The sequence below is a fragment of the Tenrec ecaudatus genome, chromosome X (assembly GCF_050624435.1).
Source record: "Tenrec ecaudatus isolate mTenEca1 chromosome X, mTenEca1.hap1, whole genome shotgun sequence".
In the NCBI taxonomy this organism is placed as follows: domain Eukaryota; kingdom Metazoa; phylum Chordata; class Mammalia; order Afrosoricida; family Tenrecidae; genus Tenrec; species Tenrec ecaudatus.
In genome coordinates this window covers 52,256,697-52,284,275 of record NC_134548.1, presented here as the reverse complement: position 1 = coordinate 52,284,275, position 27,579 = coordinate 52,256,697, and the positions used below count along the sequence as shown (strand labels likewise).

Here is a 27,579-nt window from a genome sequence, read left to right as displayed (position 1 = left end):
GAAGTCAATGTTTGGACTGGACCCTTTTTTTAATGAGTCTCAGACAAGTATATTAGTGAGATAACTTGTTTGCAGCCATTCATTGATCTCAGAGCCATGTCTAAACACAGTGTGTTTGCAATCAGCCCGTGTATGTATGAATTATTAGCCTAGTAGCCATATTATGGACTTATCCTCATATTTTACAGAAACATAAAAGGAGCTGGATAATCTACAAGGGCTTTTAAATGGGGGTGTCAATTTATTTACAAATCAAGAAGGTGTCCACAGTGTCTGTCCAAAGTACAGAATGAGTTCAGAACAGTCCAACAGGATAATATTTACTGTTTTGTTCAAGTAAATTAAAAAGGAATTAGGGTCAGATAAGTTATCTTGAAGGTATTCCCTGTAGAATAGGAGGGACCTTTGAAGCAAGGTTTAAACAATTATATTATGGTGAGTTTTACCAGAGAACTATTCTCCCAGTATAAGAGAGGCAATATGGCATGATGGAGTACAGCATATTCCTTGGAATCAAATTGATCTAAATACTCAAGCAACTAGTGTATTTCCATCTTAGAGACCTGCTTTTTGTGTGTGCAGAGTATCTGGTAACTATATCCACAGATATCTATTCTGACTTGTCATTCAGATCTAAGGGAAATTTTAGGTCTGACCAATTTACACTTCCGAAGACCCAAGAAAGGATGATAATCCCTCCCCACTTCTTTTTGTAAAGTGGGTGAGATTCTATCCTAAAGTAAAACAGTGGGAAATCCTCATTCAATTTCCCTTTTCCTATGGAACCCGCCATGGTTTTGTTCTAAAGCTAAGAAGAGGGTTAGCCTAAGCTATCTTGGGGTGCTAGACCAGGTCAGAAGAAATTATGGCAGGTGATAAGGGAATGAACAGGGTGGGAAACTGTGACAATTGGGGATGAAGGATACTTGAAAATTTTACTTGAAGATATCCTTTTTAAAAAAACATTTTATTGGGGGGAAGATATTCCTTTTTCTTTAAATCATTTTATTGAGGGCTCGTACAATTCATATCACAATCTATACACCATACATCCATTGTGTCAAGCACATTTGTACATTTGTTGCCATCATCATTCTCAAAACATTTGCCTTCTACTTGAGCCCTTAATATCGGCTCCTCATTTTTCCCTCTCCTTCCCCACAACCCCCTCCCTAATGAACCCTTCATCATTCATAAATTATTATTTTGTCATGTCACACAGTGACGTCTTCCCTGCCCATTTCTATGCTGTCCATCCCTCAGGGAGGAGGCTATATGTACATTCTTGTAATCGGTTCCCCCTTTCCACTCCACATTCCCTCTACCCTCCAAGCATCGCCACTCTCACCACTGGTCCAGAAGGGGTCATCTGTCCTGGATTTCCTGTGTTTCCAGTTGCTATCTGTACCAATGTACATCCTCTGGTCTAGCCAGTTTTGTGAGGTAGAATTGGGATCATGATAGTAGGGTGGGGGGAGGAAGGATTTAAGAACTAGAGGAAAGTTATATGTTTCATTGTTGCTACCATGCACCCTAACTGGCTCATCTCCTCCCCACAATCCTTCAGTAAGGAGATGTCCAGTTGCCTACCGATGGGCTTTGAATCTCCACTCTGCACTCATCCTAATTTACAATGATATGATTTTTTGTTCTTTGATGCTTGATACCTGATCCCTTCCACAGTTCGTGCTCACACAGGCTGGTATGCTTCTTCCATGTGGGCTTTGTTGCTTCTGAGCTAGATGGCTGCTTGTTTATCTTTAAACCTTTAAGACCCCAGATGCTATATCTTTTGATAGCGGACACCATCAGCTTTCTTCACCACATTTGCTTATGCACACGTTTGTCTTCAGTGATTATATCAGAAAGGTGGACACCCACTGATATGATTTTTTGTTCTTTGATGTCTGATAACTGGCCCTTTCTACACCTCATGGTAACACAGGCTGGTGTGCTTCTTCCATGTGGGCTTTGATGCTTCTCGGCTAGATGACCACTTGTTTATCTGCAAGCCTTTAAGACCGCAGATGCTATATCTTTTGATAGCTGGGTACCATCAGATTTCTTCACCACATCTGTTTATGCACATGTTTGTCTTCAGTGATCATGTCAGGAAGGTGTGCATCATGGAGTGCCAATTTAATAGAACAACGTGTTCTTGCATTGAATAAGTACTTGAGTACAGGCCCAATGTCCATCTGCTGCCTTAATACTAGACCTATAAATATATGCACATAGATCTATTTCCTTACCATCCTATATAAATATATTTACATATGTGCATGCCTGTATGTAGACCTCTTTAAATACCCTTTGTCACTTAGTTCGTTCCTCTATTTCCTTTTACTTTCCTCTTGTCCCACTATCATGCTCAGCCTTCATTTGAGTTTCAGTAATTTCTCTTGGTTACCTTGCCCTTGCTGAATCTCTACCAGACCTCTCACACCCTCCTTGCCACTAATTTTGGATCACTTGTTGCTGCCCTGTCCCTGGGTTGGTCAACACCACCTCCTTACCCCCACCTCCCCCTCTCCCGTGTCCCCCTGGAACCATTGGTCCCATTGTTTTCTCATCCAGACTATTCATTCAGTTTATCTTGTCTGGATAGACTTCTAGAGATAATAATATGCACCAAAAATCGAGGCATAGCAAGATAGGCAATGAATGAGAACACAGTGATGGCAACAAAAAAGAAAACCAATGACCCATAAAAGAATATATTGAGGGGGGAAAAAAGGAAAAAGAAAAAAAATTAAAAAGAAAGAAAAACCTGTAAATACATCAAGGTCTGATTTTTTTATCTCTAGGCGTGTCCTTCAGTCAGGTCCGATGGGGTGCCACACTCTGGCCCCAGAGTATGTCCTTTGTACTACCTCGGGGTCTCCCTGCTCTGCTCCCACGCTTGCTCTGCCGCACACCTTTAGTGGTTTGCCTCCATGTCACAGGGTCAGTCTGGGTCAGTCTGGACACTGAGTCTCCAGTTTTGTCCCCCTTAGGGCCCTGGGCAGGGACGGTGTGTCTCATAGCGGGATCAGCCATATGGTCCACTATGTGCATTGGCTGTTCAGAGTGGGGATATCATCTTCCAGGCCTCCACATTCATTTGCTCCCGTGTGCGCTCATCAGACATGTCCCTCTCCCCTAGCTGCAGCTTCAGTGCTGTCCTCTAAAGTAAATTCTTCTGGAGGAAGGGGCAGTTGTCCATGTAGCTGGTATGGGGGCAAGCCCTCAGGCCCCTCCACTGGCTCCCCACTCTTTGCCGGCAAGCTGCCTGCATTTGCATACCGGAACACTGGCTTTAAGTCTGTGGAGACACAAACAATACCCTCCCCTTGGGTGGATCAGTGCCCTATTCCCTGCCACACATCTCTTTCCCCCCATCCTTTACTCTCCCCCTCCTTTTTAGTTGGCTACCATATGTACCCCTGGATTTGGTCTGGCCCCTGCCATACTACCTGGACCTCACCCTTGGAGGGTTTGTATACAGTAGCTTTTACCCTATGCCCCTTTTGCATATTTCTTTTCTGTTCTTTATATATATAAACTTACCTCATCGGACTCATGTTATACTTGTCCTTTTGTGCTTGGCTTACTTCATTTAGCGTAATTTCCTCCAGTTCTTCCCATGCAGTGATGTGCTTCATGCGTTCATCACTGCTTGATAGCGATGCATAGTATTCCATTGTATGTATGTGCCACATTTTTTTAATCCATTCATCTGTTGATGGAATTTTGGATTTTTTACAACTCCTTGCGATTGTGAACTGTGCCACAATGAACATTGGAGCACAGATGTCTGGCCGTGTTTCGTTTCTTGCCTCTTCTGGGTATATGCCCAGTAGGGGGATTGCTGGGTCGTATGGTACCTCAATTTCCATCTGTTTGAGAAATCGCCAAATCGAGTCCACCAGCAGTGGATGAGAGTTCCTGTCTCCCCATAGACCTCCAACACTGGTTGCTTTTTGACTTTTTGAATTGAGCTATCTTTGAGGGTGTTAGGTGGTATCTCATTGTTTTGATTTGCTTTTCTCTTATGGGTAATGATCGGGAACATTTTCTCATATATTTATTGGCCATTCGGATTTCAGACTCTGTGAAACTTCTGTTCAGGTCCTTGCCCACCTCCTCAATGGGCAGTTCGTTTTTCTCTTATTGTAAGCTTGTAAAATATTGTAGATTTTTGTAATAAGGCCTTTGTCTGATGTGTCATTGCTAAAGATGTTTTCTCAGTCGGTGGACTCTCTTATTACTCTCTTGGTGAATTCTTTCTATGTACACCGGTGTCTTATCTTCAGTATATCCCACTTGTATATTTGTGACTCCTCTGTATTTACATCCTTCCCTATTTCTGATAGCCTATGTATTCCCTGTGCCAAGGTTCTCAGATTTGTGCCAATTCCCTCATTGATGGCCCTAATTGTTTCGAGTTTTGTCTCAAGTTCTGTGATCCACCTTGAGTTTATTCTTGTGCATGGAGTGAGGTAAGGTTCTTGCTTCATTTTTCGGCAGGTAGTTGTCCATTTTTCCCAGCACCATTTATTGAAGATGGCATCTGCTTCATATTTAATATTTTTGGGCCTTATCAAAGATACATGGCCTCTGTGCTGATGTTTTTATTTCTGGGTCTTCAGCTCTTTTCCATTGGTCTGAATGTCTGTCGTTACACCAGGACCGCACTGTTTTCACTACTGTGGCCGTATAGTATGTACTAAAGTCAGGTAGAGCAAGCCCTCCCACTTTGTCCTTCTTCTTGAGGAGTTCTCTGCTAATTCGGGGCTTCTTGGGGGAAAGATATTCTTTAAAAATAAAAATAAAATCAAAAAGCCTCTCTATGGTGGAACGATAAAACTTCATTAAAAATTACATTGACAAATTTTCCAATCAGTTTGAACCCTTTGAAACAGACCATGTAGGCAGTGCTGCTCATTCACAGGGACACAGGAAACCTGTTATTGAAGGAGGTCTTTTAATCCTTTCAGCATTTTGCTAAATGCCATTAATTCTAGAAATTGGAAGTTCTCTTTGTCTTTTTGCCATCAGTATCCAAAGGAAAACTTAAAACATATTATAACTATGATGTACATCATTTGCTTGAATTGCAAGATACCCATAACCCACTCTGAAATTGCAATATATTTTCAACCTGCTTACTTCATGTGGTATTGTCCTTTATTTCTTAAAATACAAAGCAAGACAAATAAAAACCCTTCTTATTAAATCATGGATGTATCTATGGGGAAGGTTAGTATAAGAGTCATGAGCATGAGGTCTAGTCAGGAAGATCCAAATTAAAATTCTTGCCCCATCAGCTATGTCCCTGGGCCAGATATTTAATTTTTTCTAAACTTAACATTTCCCATTTTAAAATGGGAATTATAATACTTTCCCAATAAAGGTTTTGAACAGTAAATGATAAACTGTACATCAGAAAGGTATAGTTGATTAATCAATATTAATTATTATCATTGTACACTTTCCATTCATTTTTTCCTTGAATGATTAGACAATATGCTCTAGAAATCAGGAGAAGGGAAATTTTCTCAATCTAATAATATGTATTGAGAATTTTTATATACTCAGCACTATATAAGATGCTGTGATGCTTGCTTTGGCAGCACACATCCTGAAATTGGGAGGACACAGAGAAGATGGCATGGTCCCCATGCAAAGGATGACATGCAAGTTCATGAAGTGTTCCATATTAAAAAAAGTGTGAGGAAAGTTACAGACCTTTCTGATTCTGTTCTCTGAGAACTTGAAACCTAGTTGAGGGCAAAAAAAATAGAGATAGCTGTCCTTCAGTCATCTTTGACTCATGGCGACCTTATGTACAATAAAACAAAACATTGCCCAGTCCTGTGTCAGACTTCTGAGCATTGGCATATTTGAGTTCAAGTTCTCTTCTGCAATGATTGTGTCAATCCATTTCACCAAGAATATTTTTTTTCTCACTGGCCCTCTACTTCACCAAACATGAAAACCTCCTCTACCAACTAAGTTTCTTGATGGTGTGTTCTTTTGTAATCCACAAGATTTTCCGAAGTAGATCCCCCAGACTTTTCTCCCTAATCTGTATTAGTCTGAAAGTTCTGCTGAAACCTGTCCACCGTGGTTGACCTTGTTTGTCTTTGAAAAACCAATAGCGTAGTTCCTAGCATGACAACAGTATGCAAGCCTCCACAGTAGGACATTCTGATAGATGGAATGATGTAGATGAAAGATAAATTCATATAAATGACCTAAAGTTACCTTGTTTTATAACTGTTGTTATATGTTTTCATATAATTATATAAAAAGGGGGGAAAGTGAGTCAGTATTCCTTGAAGGATGGAACTTTGGTTCATGGTAATAAAATAATTCTAGAGTCACATCTCAGGGTTCAAATCTTGGTGCTGTCACTTAAAAATGTTTTAAAATACTTTTCTTGAGGGCTCTTGCATCTCTTATAATCCATATATTCTTCCAATGTGTCAAGCACATTTGCACATCTGCCGCCGTCATTTTCAAAGCATTCTCTTCCCACTTGAGCCCCTGATATCAACTCCCTATTTCTTTCCCCTTCCTCCCCAGCCTGCCCTCCCTCATGAACCTTGATAAGTTATGGATTATTTTTCCATATCTTACATCGTCCTCCGTTGCCCCTCACCTATTTTTTCTGTTATTCGTCCCCTTGGAGGGGGGTTCTAGATTGATCTTAGGTATTGATTCCCCATTTCACCCCCACCCTCCCCGAATTCTCCTGATATCTCCTGATATCTCTACTCTCATGGTTGGCCCTGAGAGTTTCATCTATCCCAGATTCCCCATGTTGCGAGCTTGGTACTGTCATTTATTGTGTAATCTTGGGAAAGTTATCTAACCTCCTTCTTGGTGGTGGTGTCATTGGGTATTATTGAGCTGGTTCTGACTCAGCCACATGAGACACTGTCTGGTCCTCTAACATTCTCATAATTATATTTTTGAGCCAATTCTTGCAGCCACTTTATCAGTCTATCTCCTAGAGGGTCTTACCCTTTTTCACTTTCCTTCTACTTTACTAAGTGTGATGTGCTGTCTTTCTCCAGGGACTGTTCACTCCTAATTACATGTCCAAAATACTGGAGATGAAATCTCACCGTCCTAACTTCTAAGGAGCATTCTGGATGTACTTCTTCCTAAATGAATTTGTTCATATTTCTGGAATGTTTAATTTTCCTCACCAACACTGTGGCACATTGTTGCTATGGAAACTTCATGCAAAATCCATGAACTTTAGCTTAATATGTACGCGCTATTATTTGTGATATAAGAGTAAGTCAAAAAGTATCACTACAGTTCATACAGCACACATTTATTTCAAATAGAACATGTTTAAATATGCCTGCGTGAGGTTGCAGAAAAATTTCTCTCAGTTATATATACTTGTCTTAGTCTAGTTAGATTTCCTTTAAAAAGAATCCTTTTGTGCCATGGAAAATGATTTTCAGGTAAAACTAATATCAAAATTTAAAACAAATTTCCAGGAGACATCTTCCCAAATCATTGAAGCTTTGCAGTAACTTTTGCTGCCCTCCGTAAACCAAAGGTTTTTATATGAATCAAGCCTTTTAAGGAAAGTTGGGAAGATCTCCAAGAGCATCACCCTCTACAAGAATAGTGAAAGAAGACTTGAATTACTATTGATTTGGCACTTTCCATTTTAAGTGAACATTGATCTCAGCAGCCTTTTCACTCAATAGTTCCTGATCTTGACCAGTGAGACTTTTTTATATCCCCCAAACTCAAAGAACACTGAAAAAAACCCACAATTTGAGTCCCTGGATGATGCTCATACTACCCTTTTGACATGCCTTACATATAAAGTGAGTGCAAAGTCTTAGAGGTGGAAACGCCACCTTTCTCCTACCTAGACCCAGACAGAAGCCATGCAAGAAACAATAGCTTCACATTTTGATAGTTTTATGTAATAAAGTCTTCTATTATTTTGCAGCAATATTTTTATTTACCCTTGTACCTTTGTTTCCTCCATAGCACAACACTGAAGTCAGCACACTCTACAGAATATGTAATCAAATGTTTACTGAGATAAAAAATAGCATTTGCTCTATATTTTCTTCTTCAGGCTATTATATTCACTGCTATTATGTGCATCTTCACAGTAATCATTCAGGTGAAGTAAATTGGTGGACAATTTGTGGGATGTAATTTTTTTAGAACGTAACTACATTCTGGAAAAGATTCATGCATTCAAATTAACTGAAAGGTCATTGTCTTCACTGTTTTACTGATGAATATTCTAGCAGTTGATTCTAGCAAGAGCTGGTGTAAATTGTTTCCTTGATCTTTACGGTGCTCTATGTGTATTATCTTATGCCAACTGCTCCGAACTGGCAAGTATATTGCTTTCCCTATTAGACATTATTGAGAAAAAAAGCAAATTACAAAATTAATCAGCGAGTTTCCCATTAAGTAGATCACTGTCTGGTTACTCTGTCTGAGGAGCATTCAGTTAATCAAAATGTGCCTTCCTGTGAACTAAAGAATATTCTAGATTTACCTTTGCAATAATTAAATCTAGGACTTTCTTTCATTTCACAATCATATATCTTTCATTTCATAACTATGTGCAAATAATTTTGCTAGGGACTATGGGATGAGGTTTTTGTCTTTACCTTCAAAGGGTTTGCACTAAGTAAAGGTACATAAGCGTAACATAAGGCAGAATAGTAGATTAATTACAAGGCCTCCAGTGTGCTTTGCCAACACTAACATTGCAAAGATTAATTTCTGTTGGAGAAACCATAAAAGCTTGGGAAGAAATGCAATCTAACTTCCTCTCCTGACACTAGGTGAACGCTCCTGAAGTTCCATTGGCTACCAAAGTTAGTACATCTTCAGTTCCCCTCGAATGGAATTATTCTTATCTCTGTGAAGACTTGGCAAACAAGGCTGGTCTCCAGTTCTGCTATAAAAACTTAGTAAAGACCAACTTTCGTAATCTTTCTCTTATCTCCCTTCCATTGGGCAGGTCTACTATGCGCTATAGCAGCAGTTCTCAACCTGGGGGTCACGACCCCTCTGGGGGTTGAAGGACCTTTTCGCAGGGGTCACCCGATTCATAACAGTAGCAAAATTACAGTTATAAAGTAGCAACAAAGATAATTTTATGGTTGGGAGTCACCACCACATGAGGAACTATATTAAAGGGTCGTGGCATTAGGAAGGTTGAGAACCACTGCTCTAGAGGGACAGAAGCTACTCAATGGCAGGTTTGGGAATATATTTTATTCTTTTTTAAGTGGAGTTTACATTTCTTAAAGGTAGCATATTATGAGTTATCTCTTTCTTCCAGACATAAAGGAATCAAATTTATCAATAAGATATTTTTTTCATAAGATGACATCAATACATGCTACTTTAAATATAAATATTTATGGAATATGCAAAAGCAAGCATATATAAAGGGTGCAATTTTGCTTTATTGCTATAAAATACACATAACAAATTTGTCATTTCAACATTTTATAAAGCTGCCCTTTAAATACTCCATTTGGAGGATTTCTCTGGGAGATAGGTAAGTTACACCTCCTTAAAATACATCCTTAATAAAGTTTTGACTAGAAACCTTCCTCTTTTTTCCTTACTAGTAAATATCCCTTTTGGTAAACATAGACATCATCTGTCTCAAATTTTTTCTCCCTGCTGATTTCTTGTGGATAAATGCTTCTAAAATTCCCTGGGATCCAAATGCTAGTGGGAGGCAGTTTCCATGGTGACTTCTGAGTTCATATTGTTGTTTTTAGATACTGTAAATATGGGGACTGCTTGTTACTGTATAGCTTTTAAGTAAAGTCACAATGTAGAGAGTGAGAGTGTGGTCAGCCCAATTTGTCTAGGCCTCTTATTAATTTAGAATCTTTATATCTCTTTTGTCTATTTGTCTAACTTTACCATTCCATGTTGAATCAAGGCAGGCTGTATAGGTAACTCAGGTACTCAGATGGTAAATCAGAGATATGCAGAAAGCATACACAGTGGGATCAAGGGAAGGCTTTTCATCACATGAATGAAAGCCCATGCTGTTTTTTAATTAAGCAGAAAATATATTAGTTCTTCTCCTGGAAAATTCATTCTCTCTCTAAACAAAACAGTTTTCATTTTCAGCGTTAGAGAAGGAAGAGAAAGTCATTGTTTCCTTCAAAGTCAGGGTTGTTTCTCTGTAAGGCCATCATACGCAAATTTATAGAGCAGTGTTACTAAGAGAATTAGAGTACACACAATAGACAATATCTTATAGTAATAGCTTCATCTACATTAGGACAGATAGATCCAAATAATATGCCTTAGTATCCTTCTGTAAATTTTTTATTTCAAGTTTTATTGAGGTATAATTAATGTATTATATAATTCAATAGTTCAATCCTATTAAGAAGAGTTGTGCAATCATCACCAGAATCAACTTTAGAACATTTTCTCCTTTCTTGTACTCATTGTGTTGACTCACCATATCTATTCAATCTCCCCTGCCATGCCTACAAGAAATGATTAATCCAGTTACTGCAGTTACTGTGTCTATAGATTTGCCTATCCTGTACTCCTTATACAGAAAGACATGCAAAACAAATGCAAAAAAGGAACCCAGAAACACTGAACAAATAAAACAGAGAAAAACATCAAATGAAAAGGAAGCAGAAAATATTGAAAATCTAGAATAGATTAAAATGGGTTGAAAAGGATATCTAATGACAAGGTGTTACATTCCAGCCTAACTACAGATACTAAAAACCAATTTGTAATACTCTCTAGTAAGGGTATTCACATCCCCAGATAATGGTCAAAGAGAATTCATTGGAGACTCAATTCACATAAAGACCCTGCAAATGGATTTCAGGCTTCCATTGTCATCCATAGTGTTATGCAAGCCTGGTGCTTAGAATTTAAGCTCCAATACCATTCACCCCTTTGTATTTGGATTGTATTAGTTACAATCCTCCTTGGATCACACAGGCTGGTGTGCTTCTTCCAGGGAGATTTAGCTGACTCCTCACTTAATGGCAGATTGTTTTAATGCTTTAAGATTTGAGGTGTTATTCCTTCTGGTAATTGAGCACCATCTAATTTCTTCACCATACTTTTCTATAGCAGCTATATCTTCAGTAATCTCTTCATGAGAGCAAGTATTGAGTAGAGCTATGTCACAAGAACTAACTGTTCTTTTATTAGGGCTAAAATAAAGCATGAGCTCAAAAATCCATTTGTATCAGTATGGTTTAAATGTGAAAATAAAGTGCCTTTATGGAATTTAAAACTTTCTAATTTTTCTCCTTCAATGGTAATCTGGCAACATTAGCCATCTAGAACACTAAACGTAAAGAAGTTGGTAAAGCCCCTCCTGGTATAGGTTGGGTGTCCGAAAGAATAGACGCTGAGAGTAGGAGATCTGTGTGCAAAGAGTCTACTGGGGAACAAATCTTGTGAGGAAGCAGGATTAGACAGAATTTAAGTATAATTTGGTAGCAACAGAGCTTTTACTAAACCCGTGGAAGCCTCTGGAGCTAGGATGGCCTTACAGATTTGTCCTCATCTAAAACCAATGGACTGGGCTTTTACACCTATCTCATCCCCATTCCCTTGAGCTTTATTCCCAACGTTATTCCCAACGAACACCATTTGTTGTCAGTTTGTCATACTGTTATGGCTTGTGTGTTGCTGTCCTACTGGAAGCTATACCACTGGCATTTCAAATATTAGCAGGATCATTCATTGTGGATAGGTTTCAATGGAGCTTTCAGACTAAGACAAACTAGGAAGAGGAAACGAATGTACTTCTCCTGAAGTTAGTCACTGAAAATCTTATGAATAGCACAAAGACATTGTTTGATATGGCGCCAGAAGATAGGGCCATCAGGGTAGAAGTCACTCAAAGTACAACTGGGGGAGAGCTGCCTTCTAAAGGAAGAACTGACCTTAAAGGGCGAAGATGAAGGAAAGCTTTTTGGAACCTTCATTTGCCAATGTAGTACCACTTGAGAAGAAACACCTGGTAACACCCATTAATAATCAGAACATGGATCTAGGAAAACTAGAATTGCCAAAAGTGAAATGAAGGTCATAAAACTCAATGTTCCAGGGATTAGTGAGCTGAAATGGACTGGTGCTAGACATTAGGAATCAGACAATAATGTGGTTTACTAGGTCAGAAATGACAAAGCGAAGAGGAATCACATCCCATTCATCAGCAACAAGAACATGTAAAGATATAGCCTGAAGTACAATGCTGTCATCAATAGAATAATATCCATACACATATAAGCAAGACCAGTTAATAAGATTATGTTTCAAATATAAGAACCAACAACTACTATCAATGGCCAAGAAACAAGAATTCTACCAAGTTCTGCAGTCTAAAATTGATGAAACATGAATCAAGATGCATCGAAAATGATGGATGATTGGAATGTGAAATTTGGAAACAAAGAGGAAGGATAGATAGATGGAAAATATGATCTAGGACCTAGATTCTAGGTGGTGGAAATGAAGCCATATATAAAATTAAAGAATTTTGCATGATCAACAACATTGGTCACTGAAAATGTGTTTGTTTTTTAGCAACATCAGTGGTGACTATACACATGGAGCTCACTAAATGAACTACATAGGAATCAAATCAGTTAAATCTATGGAAAGACATGCCAGAGAAGCTCAATATCATCAGTCAAAATATGGCCAGAAACCTACTGTTGGACAGACTATCAATTGTTCATATGCAAGTACAGTTTAAAGCTGAACACAATTAAAATAACTCTACTAGTATAGTCTACCTGAATTTAAAAGCCATCTCAAGAAACATTAAATGCTAAGTACCAAAGATTAGACAAGTTGTGGATGACATCAAGAATGTGATACACGAAGAAAGCAAAAAAGGTCAGGAAAAGATAGGAAAGAAAGAAAGGCCAAGATCAGTGTCAAAGAAACTGAAACTTTGCACAGAGAAGTTAAAGCAATGGGAGAAAGGATGGAGTAAAAACTGAACAGGAAGACAGAGTAAAGTATATAATGAAGTGTGCAATGAGCTGGGGTGACAAATCAAAAGAGAACACACTCAATGTTTCTTATATTGAAAAAACTGGAGAAAAAATCAGGCCTCAAATTGCAATATTGAATATGGGCAAAATACAGAATGATATAGGAATAATCAAAAGAAGATGGGAGGAATACATGGAATCAATCCCCCCCCCAAAAAAAAAAATTGGTCGACAGTCAAACATTTTTAGAGGTAATAAATGGTCAAGAACCAATGGTGTTGAAGGAACACGTCCAAGCTGCACTGATGACATTGGTAAAAAACAAGGCTTCAGGAATTGACAGATTACCAATTAAGATGTTTCAAGAACTGACGCAGTCCAGGGGGCACTCACTTGTCTATGTCAAACTTTTATATCTGACCAACTGACTGAAGGAGATCCATATTTGCACCCATCCCAAAGAAAGACAATAGAAGAAAGAGGTTAACAAACCCTATTATTAATATCACATACAACATTTTTGCTGTAGATAATTAAAAATTAGTCGCAGAATCGCATCACTGGGGAACTGCTAGAAATTCAAGCCTGCTTCGGAAGAGGACATGGAATGAGGGCTAGCATTGCTGAGGTTGGATGGATTTTGACTGAGAGCAGAGATGACCAGAGAGATGTTTACATCTGTTTTATTAACTATAAAACGATATGTGGCTATGTTGGTCATATCAAATTTTGGATAACGTTAAGAAGAATGAAAATTCCAGAACATTTCATTGTGTTCATGAAGATCTTTTTTTTCTCAATCATTTTATTGGGGGCTCGTACAACTCTTATTACAATCTATATATACATCCATGTATCAAACACATTTGTACACTTGTTGCCATCATCATTCTCAAAACATCTGTTTTCTACTTGAGCCCTTGGTATCAGATCCTCATTTTTCCCCTCTTTCCCCCTTCCCCCTCCCTCATGAACCCTTGATAATTTATAAATTATTATTTTGTCATATCTTGCTCTGTCCCAAGTCTCCATTCACCCACTTTTCTGTTGTCCATCCGCCATGGAGGAGGTCACATGTAGATCTTTGAAATAGGTTCCCCCTTTCCAACCCACCCTCCCTGTGCCCTCCCAGTATCGCCACTCCCACCACTGGTCCTGAGGGGATCATCCACCCTGGCTTCCCTGTGTGTCCAGTTCCCATCTGTACCAGTGTACATCCTCTGGTCTAGTCAGTCTTGCAAGGTAGGATTCGGATCATGACAGTGGGAGGTGGTGGGGAGGAAGCATTTAGGAACTAGGGGAAAGTTGTATATTTCATTGTTGTTACATAACACCCTGACTGTCTCTTCTCCTCCCCAAGACCCTTCTCTAAGGGGATGTCCAGTGGCCTACAAATGGGCTTTGGGTCTCCAATCGGCACTCTCCCCCTCATTCACAATGGTATGATTTTTGTTCTGATGATGGTTGATACCTGATACCTTGACACCTTGTGATCGCACAGGCTGGTGTGCTTCTTCCATGTGGGCTTTGTTGCGTCTGAGTTAGATGGCTGCTTGTTTACCTTCAAGCCTTTAAGACCCCAGGGTCACACAGGCTGGTGTGCTTCTTCCATGTGGGCTTTGTTGCTTCTGAGCTAGATGGCCGCTTGTTTACCTTCAAGCCTTTAAGATCCCAGACACTATCTCTTTTTTTTAAAACATTTTATTAGGGATTCATACAACTCTTATCATAATCCATACACACACATACATCAATTGTATAAAGCACATCTGTACATTCTTTGCCCTAATCATTTTCTTTTTTTTCTCTTTTCTTTTTTTTACATTTTATTAGGGGCTCATACAACTCTTACCACAATCCATATCTATAATACATCAATTGTATAAAGCACATCCGCACATTCCCTGCCCCAATCATTCTCAAAGCATTTGCTCTCCACCTAAGCCCCTTGCATCAGGTCCTCTTTTTACCCCTCCCTCCCCACTAACCCCCTCCCTCATGTGCCCGTGGTAATTTATACATTATTATTATGTCATATCTTGCCCTATCCGGAGTCTCCCTTCCCCCCCTTCTCTGCAGTCCATCTCCCAGGGAGGAGGTCAAATGTGGATCCTTGTAATCAGTTCCCCGTTTCCAACCCACTCACCCTCCACTCTCCCAGCATCGCCCCTCACATCCTTGGTCCTGAAGGTATCATCCACCCTGGATTCCCTGTGCCTCCAGCCCCCATATGCACCAGTGTACAAACTCTGCCCCACCCAGTCCTGCAAGGTAGAATTCGGATCATGGTAGTTGGGGAGAGGAAGCATCCAGGATCTGGGGAAAAGCTGTGTTCTTCATCGGTACCATCTCGCACCCTGACTGAGCCATCTCCTCTCCTAAACCCCTCTATGAGGGGATCTCCAGTGGCCGACACTTGGGCCTTGGGTCTCCACTCTGCACTTTCCCCTTCATTCAATATGGTATATATATATATATATATATATATATATATATATATATATATATATATATATATATATATATATATATATATATTGCATGATACCTTATACCTGGTCCCTTTGGCACCTCGTGATCGCACTGGCTGGTGTGCTTCTTCCATGTGGGCTTTTTTGCTTCTGAGCTAGATGGCCGCTTGTTCACCTTCAAGCCTTTAAGACCCCAGACACTATCTCTTTTGATAGCCGGGCACCATCAGCTTTCTTCACCACATTTAGTTGTTCACCCACTTTGTCTTCAGTGGTTTTGTCGGGAAGGTGAGCATCATAGAATGCCAATTTAATAGAAGAAAGTGTTCTTGCATTGAATGAGTACTTGGGTGGAGGTCCAATGTCCCTTTGCTACCTTAATACTAACCTTATAAATATATGCGCATAGATCTATTTCCCCATCCTCATGTATACATATTTTTGCCTATGTACATGTTTTATCTAGACCTGTATAAATGCCCTCTGCCTCCCAGCTGTTTCCTTTACTTCCCTCCTGTCCCACTATCATTCTCAGTCCCCACCAGGGTTTCAGCCATTCTTCTTAGTTACATTACCCTTGATCATGCCCAACCAGGCCTCCCACACCCTCCTCACCACCGATTTGGATCACTTCTTGTTCCCTTGTCCCTGGGTTTATTAACATCACTACCTTTCTCCCCACCTCCCCATCTCCCATGTCCCCATGGAACTATCGGTCCCAATGTTTTCTCCTGCAATTGTTCATCCAGTCTGTCTTATTCAGACAGACCTGTGGAGATAATAACATGTACAAAAACAAGAGAGCACAACCAAGCAACAATATACAGCAAAACAACAACAAACCAATGACAAAAGCAAAACAAAACAATGCAAAACAAAACACAACAATAAAGAAAAGCTTGTAGTTAGTTCCAGGATTGTTTGTTGTCCTTTAGGAGAACCCTGGCCCCAAAGTCCACCTTCAGCATTCCCTGGGGACCTTGCCGCTCCATTCCCTTGCTGTTCTGTTGCACCCGCATAATATTTTACCTTGGTGTGGCCGGATTCCATCGGGTGCAATTCCCTCACGGTGTCTCCGGTGTTGTCCCCTGTAGGCCTATGGGTCAGTGAGGGACGTCATGCTTCATAGTGGGGCCGGCCATGTGGTCCTCTCTGTCGACTGGCTGTTCTAATTGGGAACATCGACCTCCTGGCCTGGTGGGCCATGATGTGCTCCACTCTCTCCTCCTCCCCCTTCCTCTGCTCCCATGTGCTCCGATCAGATATGTACCTCACCTGGAGCTATAGATTCAGTGCGGTCCTTTGAAATAAAATCTTCTGAGGGGAGGGGCAGATGTCCCTTTAGTAGCTGGGGTTGGGGGCGGGCCCTCAGACCTCTCCACTGGTTCCCTACTCCACGCCGGCATGTTGCATTCAAATCTTGGAGCATTGGGTTGAAGTCTGGTCCCTCTTTCCCTGTGGAAACACAAACAATACCTTCCCCTTGGGTGGGGTAGTGCCCTGTGCCCTGCTACCCTTTTCTTCTTCTTATTATTATTATTCTTTTCCTTTCCCCACCTCCTTTTTTTAGTTGTCTACCATGTGTATTCCTGTATTTGGTCAGGTCCCTGCCATATTACCTGGTTCTCACCCCAGGAATATTTGTATACCGTAGCTTTTCCCCTATGCCCCTTTTGTCTCTCTTTTTTAAAAGCTTACTTCAGCAGCCTTTCAAGTCTTTCTATATTTAAGTCAATGCTATCTTTGACTTAAAGTCTATTTTCTCTTTTTTGTCTTCTGGGTGAGGTTGTTCTATGTGGTGGTCTCTTATTTATGCTTGGCGAGTGTTATGCTTCTGCCCATACTGGGTCGGCAAAGATCTTTTGTCGGGCTGTTTCTTCTAACATATTCTTTGAGTTTTTCCTTGTCTGGGAAGACTCTTACTCCACCATCTATCTTGATCGATAATTTGTCTGGGTCGAGTATTCTTGGGTTAGACTGGATCCCAAGAAGAAGTCACCAAGGCACATAATAGTTTAATTATCCAACTTTGATGAAAAGGAGAAAATCATGACAGCAGCTAGGGAAAAACAAGCAATCATATATAAAGGTTCCCAAATAAGAATATGCTCAGACCTGTCAGCATAAACTATGAAGAAGAGGAGAGAGTGGAGTAACATGTTCAAAAAATTACAGGAAAACAATGCAAACACTTGAAGATCTTATACATCAGACCAAGAGGGAACACTGCATGATTTAAATTAAGGAAAGGTGTTTGTCAGGGCTATACCGTTTCGCTATATTTAATGTCTAGGCTGAGCAAGAACCCTGATAAACTGGACTATGTGAGGAAGGTTGCAGGATCAAGATTAGAGGAAGGCTTATTAATAACTGTGATATGCAGATGACACAACTTTGTTTGCTAAAAATGAGTAAAACTCTAAGCTCATGCTGATGAAGATCAGGATTGCAGCCTTGGGCATGGATTACATCTCAATTCAGAGTAAACCAAAATCCTTGCAACTTAACCAATAGACAACAGTAATATAAATATTGGAGATTGGAGTTTTCAAGGATTTCATTTTACTTAGATTTACAGTCAATACTCACAGAAGCCACAGTTAGAAGATCAATCTGCTGCGCAAGAGCAAATATGCCACTTTGAGGACTAAAGAGTGTTTGACCTGAGCCATGGTGGTATTGTCAATCACTTCATATGCATGTGAAATCTGGACAATGAATAAGGAAGACTGGAGAAAAATTGATGTATTTAAATTATGAAGTTGGCAAAGAATCTTGAAAGTACCATGGACTGTTAAAAGAACGATCTGTCTTGGAAAAACTACAACCAGAAGTAAGGACGATGAGACGTCATCTCATGTACTTTGGACATGCTATCTATCAGAAGGGTTCAGACCACGGAGAAGGACTTTAAGCTTGGTAAAATGGGGGTTCAATGAAAAAGAGGAAAACCTTTAAAGAGATGGGTTGACACAGTGGTTGCAACAATGGATTCAAACATGATGATGGTAAAGATGGTACAGAACAGGGCTGTTTTTCTTCTATTGTCCATTGAGCCACAGTGACTCTAAACTGACTCAATGGCTTTAGCACCATCACCACTGAGGAAGGAATCCCTTAATAGCACAAGTAGTTAATTTGCTCACCTGCTAACTCAAAGATTGGCAGTTGGTGCCCACTTTGAGGTGCTTTGGAAGAAAGGCCTGATAATTTACTTCTGAAAAATCAGCCACTGAGATATGGGCTTGTTTCACTGCCACTGTTTATTAGTGGATACCTGAGAAAGATGTGTAATCTTGAAGGAGTCAACAGTCATAGCTGAAGGCAATTCCTAAGGAGGGACGGAGCTATGAACAGAATCAAAGCCAGTGCTGCTAGCAGCTGGAGGAAGGATCTGCATGTGCTACCAGATTTTCCTTGACATTTTCATTTTAAATTCTCTTTGTGCATACTGAGGGACTGCTAGGGCCAGGACCAACATAACCGCTTTTCATTTGGTGGGAAAAAGATTTAAAAACAGAAGTCTTTTATGAAATTATAAAGCCTCACAAAAGAAAATGCTTGAAAAGAAATTGTTTCCATTTACTAAAAGCTTTTTGGACTTAAGAAAACATGCATCACTGAATTTTTTCAAGTAAGAAGTCTCTAGATATTCCTGTGGTTTGTTCCTAATGAAGCCCACAATACGGAGGTTGAAAGAACAGAGAACTGTAACATTTAAGTGTCACACACAAATTCCAGCTGAAGCATAATCACAAATGAATACAAGACATCACAGACATTTTCATGCATATTTGTGGAAAAATACTGTGGAGTTTTAGAAAAGTTGAAGTACATCAGATGGAGTGTACACCCTACCTGTCACTAAGGTGACCACCAGAGAGTTCCTGTGTTAGTCCAGGTAAACTAGAGAAGAACATTCATAAAGATATTCATATGTGTATAAGAAAGTGATAAAAATTATATGAGCCCCAAATAAAATGATTTAATAAAAATTTTTAAAAAGAACTTTCAGAGCAGCCAATGCACAGAGAGAACCTTAGGGCCGGCCCCACCACGAGACATGATGTCCCTCACTGACCCATAGCGCTATGGTGGAGAACACTGGAGACACAGTGTGGGAATTGTGCCAAATCTGACCCCACCCCACCGGGCGAAACACTAAGGGAATGCAACAGAACAGCAAGGGGAGCAAAGCAATGAAGTCCTCGGGGAATACCAAAAATACGTTGTGGGGCCAGGGCATGTCACTCCATCAGACTCAACCAGAAAACACTCCAAAAGGTCAAGAAACAGACTTGGAACTATTTATACCTTTTTCTCTTTTTGTCATTTTTTAAAATATATATTCTCTGACAAATTTGGTAGAGTCCCCAGTGATACAGGCTCAGCTGCTACCTGAAAGGATAGAGGTTCAAAGTCACACAGAGGCACCTTGGTAAAAAGGCTTGAGCTACCTACTTCCAGATAAATTCCTCAGGAACACAGTTCTACTCTGGCACGAGTGGGGCCACGATGAGTTGGAATCAATAGGGCAGCAACTAGTTTGGGATGGCCCTGTAGTACAGTATTATTCATGCCTTGAGAGCACCCTATCATCAATGAGGAAGGAGAATTGGTGGGTATATACTCTAGGTTCCTTGACCTTAAGGGGGATATTTCTGAATGTCCCTAAATCTACACTGTGTCTCACAGTAGTTATCATTCATATGTGAACTGTGACTAGTCCAAATTGATCTTTGTTATTAAATGTAAAAGACACATCAAAATTCAAAGACTGTGTGAAAAAAGTAAAATATATCATTGATATTTTCTATACTGATTGCATATTGAAATTATAGTGTTTTGGGATATATTATGTTAAATGAGGGAGAAATAAGTGGCTTTCTACTCCTGTGAATAATTACAGTCTCAGAAACCCAAAGGGGCAGCTCCACACTGTCCTGTAGGGTCGTAAGTCAGAATGAACACTGACAGTTTATTTCCACCCTTTTATTTTTACCTTTCTAAAATGTGACTACTAGCATATTTAAAATTACATATATGACACATGTATTTATGTTAGGCAACATGACTTTAAACAAGGTCCTTATTGGGATCATTTCCTAAATAAGCCACTGTGCCCAGACCTCGATTTTAAGTTCTGATTGGGACAAATGAAGACGTTAAGTGAATTGCTACCTTATGACATAAATTCAGAAGATTCTTGCTGTTATTAGAGTTGTCATTCCCTCCACATCTTTGCATCTAAAGTCTTTGTTTCTTCTTTAATGCACTTAGCACAATGTCCAAACATGTTAGACACAGGAGGACCTTCATTGTTTGCCATGATCTCTTTCACCTTGAAAGTCTTCCTTCATTGCACATCCTTCATATTCCTAGTTCAAAACTCAATTCAAATGGCATTGACTTCTTTAGCATTTATCTACTTTTTCTTCTGGGCAATCACAAGCAACATTATAATTACCAGTGTTTATCATAATTTCTTACAAAACAATTTACAATGTTTTTCTAGAAAGCAGTCTGTTTTTCCAGTAGCAAGCATGGACTCTGGAACATAACATTTTCTTAGGTTTCCTCTCAACTCCTTGGTTTTCCTCTTTTTCTTTCTCTTCCTCCTTATTTTTCTCTCTTTTAGTAATCTCAATTTTTAAAATCCTGCCGTATGGGTACTCAATTAATGGCCACCTGCATGTTCAGTAGTTACCACCCTTGACCATTCACGTTTAGCAGTTAGAGTTCCAACATACATTTCATCCAGAGCAGCTGTGGGTGGCTGGTGTCAACACTGTGCCATTTTTCTTTTCTTGTTTTGTCTTTTATTCTTTTCCTTTTTCTTTTCTTTCTTCTCAGGACTCCCTCCACACTATTGTTTTCTTTTCTTTTTTCCATCCTTCACTCCGTCATTTTTTCCTACCCAACTCTTACAAGAAAACAGACCAAGATAGCTCAAACAAGTGACCAAAATAAACTGTCATAAAAGCAAGAGGAAGAAATGGTATTGGAATTATTTAATATGCTGTTTATAAGGGAAACTTCAGAGACATAAATAAAAATAAGCTAAAAATCAAATGATGGGAAATATTAAGTAAAAGACAATAAAAAAGATCAGGGGTGGCATTATTAGTTTAAAGGCAAAAACTGGAAAGCAGTATAAGAAAGGGGATTGTATAGTGATTAAAGGGTCCATCCAACTAAAGAACATATTCATAATAAATGTAAGAGGGCTTCAAATAGCTCATAAATATTAAGATTTTTTCATACCTTTTTTGAACAACCTCGTAATTACAAATCCAGTGAAAAAGCCCCCAAATACATAAGTAAAAAAATACCACTACAAAATCATAGAAACATTTATTAAACAAAAATATATTATGAAGTTGTTGTTTCTTGACATAGTATGCATTCAGATTGAGATAATCCTGACTGTGCTTTTCAGTTTACAACAATCAAAACGGCAGTTTGGGCATCCGATTGTGTTCCTTTTCAATGCTCATTGAGTTTGAGGAACAAAAAGTAGGCTGAGAGGCAAGGTCAGGGCTGTAAGGAAAATTTCCCAATGAAATTCTTATAAGACTCCCTTGTATCTTCAAAGAAAGAGCAAGTGCATTGAGATGCATTCCCCATTGGGATGGGGGAAAAATCCTTAGCTCAACTTTTAAAAAAATCATTAAAAATTATTTTTATTGAAGGCTCGTACAACTCTTATCACAATCCATCCATCCATTGTGTGTCAAGCACATTTGTGCATTTTTTGCCCTCATCATTCTCATAATGTTTCCTTCCTCATTTTCCCCTCCCTCCCCACTCCCCACTCCCTCATGAACCCTTGATAATTTATAAATAATTATTATTTTGTCATATCATACACTGTCCTACACCTCCCTTCACCCACTTTTCTGTTGTCCATCCCCCAGGGAGGAAGATATATGTAGATCCCTGTAATCGGTTCCCCCTTTCCACCCCACCCTCCCAGTATCACCACCCTCACCACTGGTCCTGAAGGAATCATCTGCCCTGGATTCCCTATGTTTCCAGTTCCTATCTGTACCACTGTACATCCTCTGGTCTAGCCAGATTTGTAAGGTAGAATTGGGATCTTGATAGTGGGGGAGGGTGGTGGGGAGAGGAAGCATTTAAGAACTAGAGGAAAGTTGTAGGTTTCATCATTGCCACACTGCACCCTGACTGGCTCATTTCCTCCCTGGGACCCTTCTGTAAGGGGATGTCCAGTTGCCTACAGATGGGCTTTGGGTCCCCAATCTGTACCCCCCCCAATCACAATAATATGATTTCTTTTTCTATGATGCCTGATACCTGATCCCTTCGACACCTTGTGATCACACAGGCTGGTGTGCTATTTCTATGTGGAATTTTTTTGCTTCTGAGCTAGATGGCCACTTGTTTACCTTCAAGCCTTTAAGACCCCAGACGCTAAATATTTTGATAGCCTGGCACCATCAACTTTCTTCACCACAGTTGCTTATGCACCCATTTGTCGTCAGTGATCATATCAGGATGGTGAGCATACAGTCATGTGATTTTCTGTTCTTTGGTGCCTGATACCCGATCCCTTTGACACCTCATGATCACACAGGCTGGTGTTTAGCTCAACTTTTATGGCCCTTACCTCACCAATGCAGTTTTCAATTTTATTCAAACTAAAACAGTAGGTCTCTATGCCTCTTATGTGTTTTCGGAGAAAATATAACAAGATTATCCCTTGAAATCTCCACCCCTCCAAAAAAAATACCAATCACCATACCATTCTCAGCTGATTTATCTCTATAAATTTACCTGGCCCAGCAAATTCCTTCAGAAGTCACTGTTTTGATTGGACCTTTTTGTGAAGGAACTCTAAAAAGACTACGACAAGTAGACTACTGAGGGAATGTCTCTGTTGCCATCCACTGATCACAGAGACATGTTTAAACAGATGCTCACTTTGGATAAACCTGTGCATGTGTGATCAACATCAACTCCCTGCCCTCGAGTCAATGCTGACTCCTAGCGACCCCCTCTGGAATTCCAGGACTACAACTGTTTATGAGAATAGAAAGCCCAGTCTTTCTCCTGTGGAGCTGCTGGTGGTTTCAAACTTCCAACAAGGGAGATTGAAGCCCAACTCATAACCACGACACCAGCTGAACTCCTCGTACAAGTGTGATAGTTAGGTTTTATGTCTACTTGGGTGGGCCAGAATTCTCCCTTGATATGATCTAACATTAGTGTGGTCAACTCCATGATGAGACCTTCTGTGAAGCAGCAAAGCAGTTGTGAGGAGAATGTTGTTGTTAAGTGCTAGCAGACTTCTGCTGGATTTGAATAGTGCATTGGGTCCGACAATCTCCTGTTATATTGCCTGCTAATCCAAGGAGTAATCATTGGACTGCTAACCTTGGAATCATTTAGCCAATCTTGAGTTATTTGGCCCTGTATCTACCAGACTGTGGTCTTCCTGCTTTATTTTCCTGCTGTCTGTTCATCAGCCCCTGCAGCTACACAAGTCAGGAGAACTTTCAACTAACATCTGACCCATGGACTTGACTCAGACTGTACTTATCCACTTCTACTACTTTGTGAGACATTTCTTGATACACATCTCTTTCCATATACAGACACATACAACCGTTACTGGTTTTGTTTCTTTAGAGACCCCAGGTTTATATACCCACTGACATAAATTAACTTTTGACTCACCCACTGACATAAATTAACTTTTAACAGAATTGGAAAAGTGACAATTATAGAATAATGATTTAAATCAACTCCAAACTCACTGTCATCAAATTAATTCTGACTCATAGTGACCCTATAGAACATAGTAGAACTGCCCCTGTGCGCTACTGAGACTGTAAGCCTCATCTTTGTCCTATGGAGCTACTGGTGGTACTTTTGATGAAGGGCAGAACAACAATAAAGAAATTTAGCAAAGATACAGAAGATCTAAACACAACCTAGATCTCACAGACATATACAGAACATACTATCTGACAGCAAAACAACACAATCTTCTCCAGGACACATAGAACACTCTCAAGAATAGATCCTATTTTAGGTCATAAGGCAAGCCTCAATAAAATTTAAAACATTTAAATAGTACAAACCATCTTCTCAGATCAATATGCTATAAAATTAGAAATCAACAACTGAAAGATCAAAGAAAAATGTGAAATATATGGAAATTGAATAACTGCTTAAAACAACTGGTTAATAGAATAAATAAAAACTAAAATTAAAATTGCAAGTCTTGTGAGAATGAATGAAAATATAATATTAAAAAAACCTCTGGGATGGGTGTGGCGCCCCATCAGGCTCAACCTGAAAACACTCCTAGAGGTCAGCAAACAGATCTTGAACTATTTATAGGCTTTTCTTGTTTTTTTGGTTGGTTTTTGTTGTTGTTCTGTTTTCTTTGGTTGTCTTGTTTTGCTCTGTCTTGTTTTTGTGCATATTATTGTCTCTGCATGTCTACTAGATAAGATAGTGGGATAAACAATCCGGAGGAGAAAACAATGGGACCAACATATCTGGTGGGGCAATGTGAGAGGGGGAGATGGGCGAAAGTAAGTGGGTGTTAACAAACCCAGCGACAGGGGAACAACAAGTGGTCTAAAATCATGGCAAGGAGGGTGCAGGAGGCCTGGTAGGGCTTGATCAAGGGCAATGTAACCGAGGGGAATTACTGAAGCCCAAATGAAGGCTGAACATGATAGTGGGACAAGAGGAAAGTAAAAGGAAATAGAGGAAAGAACTAGGAGGTAAAGGGCATTTATAGACATCTAAATAAAGGCGTGTACATATGTAAATATATTTATGATGATGGGAAAATAGATCTATGTGCATATATTTATAGGTTTAGTATTAAGGTAGCAGATAGACATTGGGCCTCTACTAAAGTACTCCTTCAATGCAAGAACACTTTGTTCTATTAACCTGGCATTCCATGATGCTCACCTTCCCTGACAAAATTGCTGAAGACAATTGGGCGCATAAACCAATGTGGTGAACAAAGCTGATGGTGCCCGGCTATCTACATATAACCTCCTCTCTGAGGGATGGGCAACAGGAAAGTGGGTGAAGGGAGACGCCAGGCAGTGTAAGATAAGATAAAATAATAATTTATAAATTATTAAGGGTTATGGGGGGGAGCAGGGAGGGAAGGGGAGGAAAAAAAGGAAAATGAGCTGATTCCAGGAACCTAAGCAGAAGGAAAATTTTGAGAATAATGAGAACAATGAATGTATAAGGGTGCTTTACTCAATTGATGTATGTGGCTTGTGATAAGAGTTGTATGATCTCCAATAAAATTATTTTAAATAATATAGCATCTGGGGTCTTAAAGGCTTGAAGATAAACAAGCGACCATCTAGCTGAGAAGCAACAAAGTTCACATGGAAGAAGCACACCAACCTGTGTGGTCATGAGGTGTCAAGGGGATCAGGTATCAGGCATCAAAGACCCAGAACAAAAAATCATATCATTGTGAATGAGGGGGAGTGCAGAGTTGGGACCAAAGTCCATCTGTAGGCATTTGGACATCCTCTCACAGAAGGGTTGTGGGGAGGAGATGAACCAGTTAGGGTGCAATAAAGTACCAGTGACTCATACAACGTTCCTCTAGTTCTTTAATGCTTCGTCATCGTCCCCCCCCCCCCCCACACACACACTATCATGACCCAATTCAATGTTACAAATCTGGCTAGATCAGAGCATATACATGGGTACAGATAAGAGCTAGAAACACAGGGAATCCAGGACAGATAAACCCCTAGGGACCAATATTGAGAGGTATGATACTAGGAGGGGAAGGGGAAGGTGGGGGAAGAAAAGGGGAACCGGTCACAATGATCTGCATATAACCCCATCCCAGGGGGATAGACAACAGAAAAGTACTTGAAAGGAGACATTGATCAGTGTAAGAGAAATAAAATATGATAATAATTTATAAATTATCAAGGGTTCATGAGGGAGGAAGGGAGGGGAAAAATGAGGAGCTGATACCAAGGGCTCAAGTTGAAAGAAAATGCTTTGAAAATGATGATGGTTGTAAATGTACAAATGTGCTTGACACAGTGGATATATATATGGATTGTGATAAGAGTTTTATGAGCCCCCAATAAAATGATTCAAACAACCCTCTGGGATACAGCAAAAGCAGTACTCAGAAGTCAATTTATAGCAATAAATACAAACATTGAAAAAGAACCAAAACCCATTCTTTTACCCAACATCTCCAACAATTACAGAAAGAAGAACAGAAAAGCCTACAGTCAAGGGGAGATGATATCAAAGAGTTCAAGAAAACAGAAAATATTTTAAAACTGGTTGTGGTAACAATTGTACAATACTACTTGGTGCGATTGAACTATGGAAAGTTATGTTACCTGTAAGAAAACCCAATAAAATGATTTTTTGAAAAGGAGTCTATGGTCACCAGAAGAAAGAGCACAATAACTATTAGAGCAGAAATAAACAGAAAACATAAAAATAGTAGAAAGGATAAAAATGATTTGAAGTTGGTTCTTTGAATGGACTAATAAAATTGACAAACCATGGGTAAATTTAATAAAGAAATAGGAGAACATGCAAGTACCATGAATAATAAATGGTTTTGTTATAATATTTGCATATCATACTCTTCCATGGTTAAATCACAATCAATTCTAGTGCTTCCCGCCTCCTCCTGCTTTCATTGCTTGCTCCCCAATTCCCCTACCCTCATCCCACTTTCACATCCCTGATAAACCTTGGCATCAGTTATTGTCTCTGCATCCACTCCTTCTGTACTTCACACACTGGGAAACTCAACAAAAACAATAAGAGACAAAACCAAAACAAAAAGGGCAAGAGGAAAAGAATAATAATAATACAAAGATAAAAATGCAAATAAAGCATAATAAAGAAAAGACCACCATCAATATTTAAAAGGCCAGAGAAGAAATTTCTGCCCTGGAAAGGTGAGAAATACTTCAGCCCAGAGCAAATTCAGATTGGGTCAACTGATCAAGTATATTATACCATGGTTGGATCCACCATCATCAAGGTTACAATCATCTCGGACAGCAAAGCTGTTTGAGTCCCATGCCTGTGGCTAGAGGGGA

At 39.6% G+C, this 27,579-nt stretch overlaps 1 non-coding gene across 1 annotated transcript; it reads left to right on the top strand.

Moving 5' to 3' along the window:
- The first annotated feature begins 5,603 nt into the window (after window positions 1-5,603).
- On the top strand, window positions 5,604-5,706 carry LOC142435246 (U6 spliceosomal RNA). Its single transcript, XR_012781344.1, has one exon. It is a non-coding gene; the product is annotated as a U6 spliceosomal RNA (small nuclear RNA).
- Window positions 5,707-27,579: the final 21,873 nt, after the last annotated feature.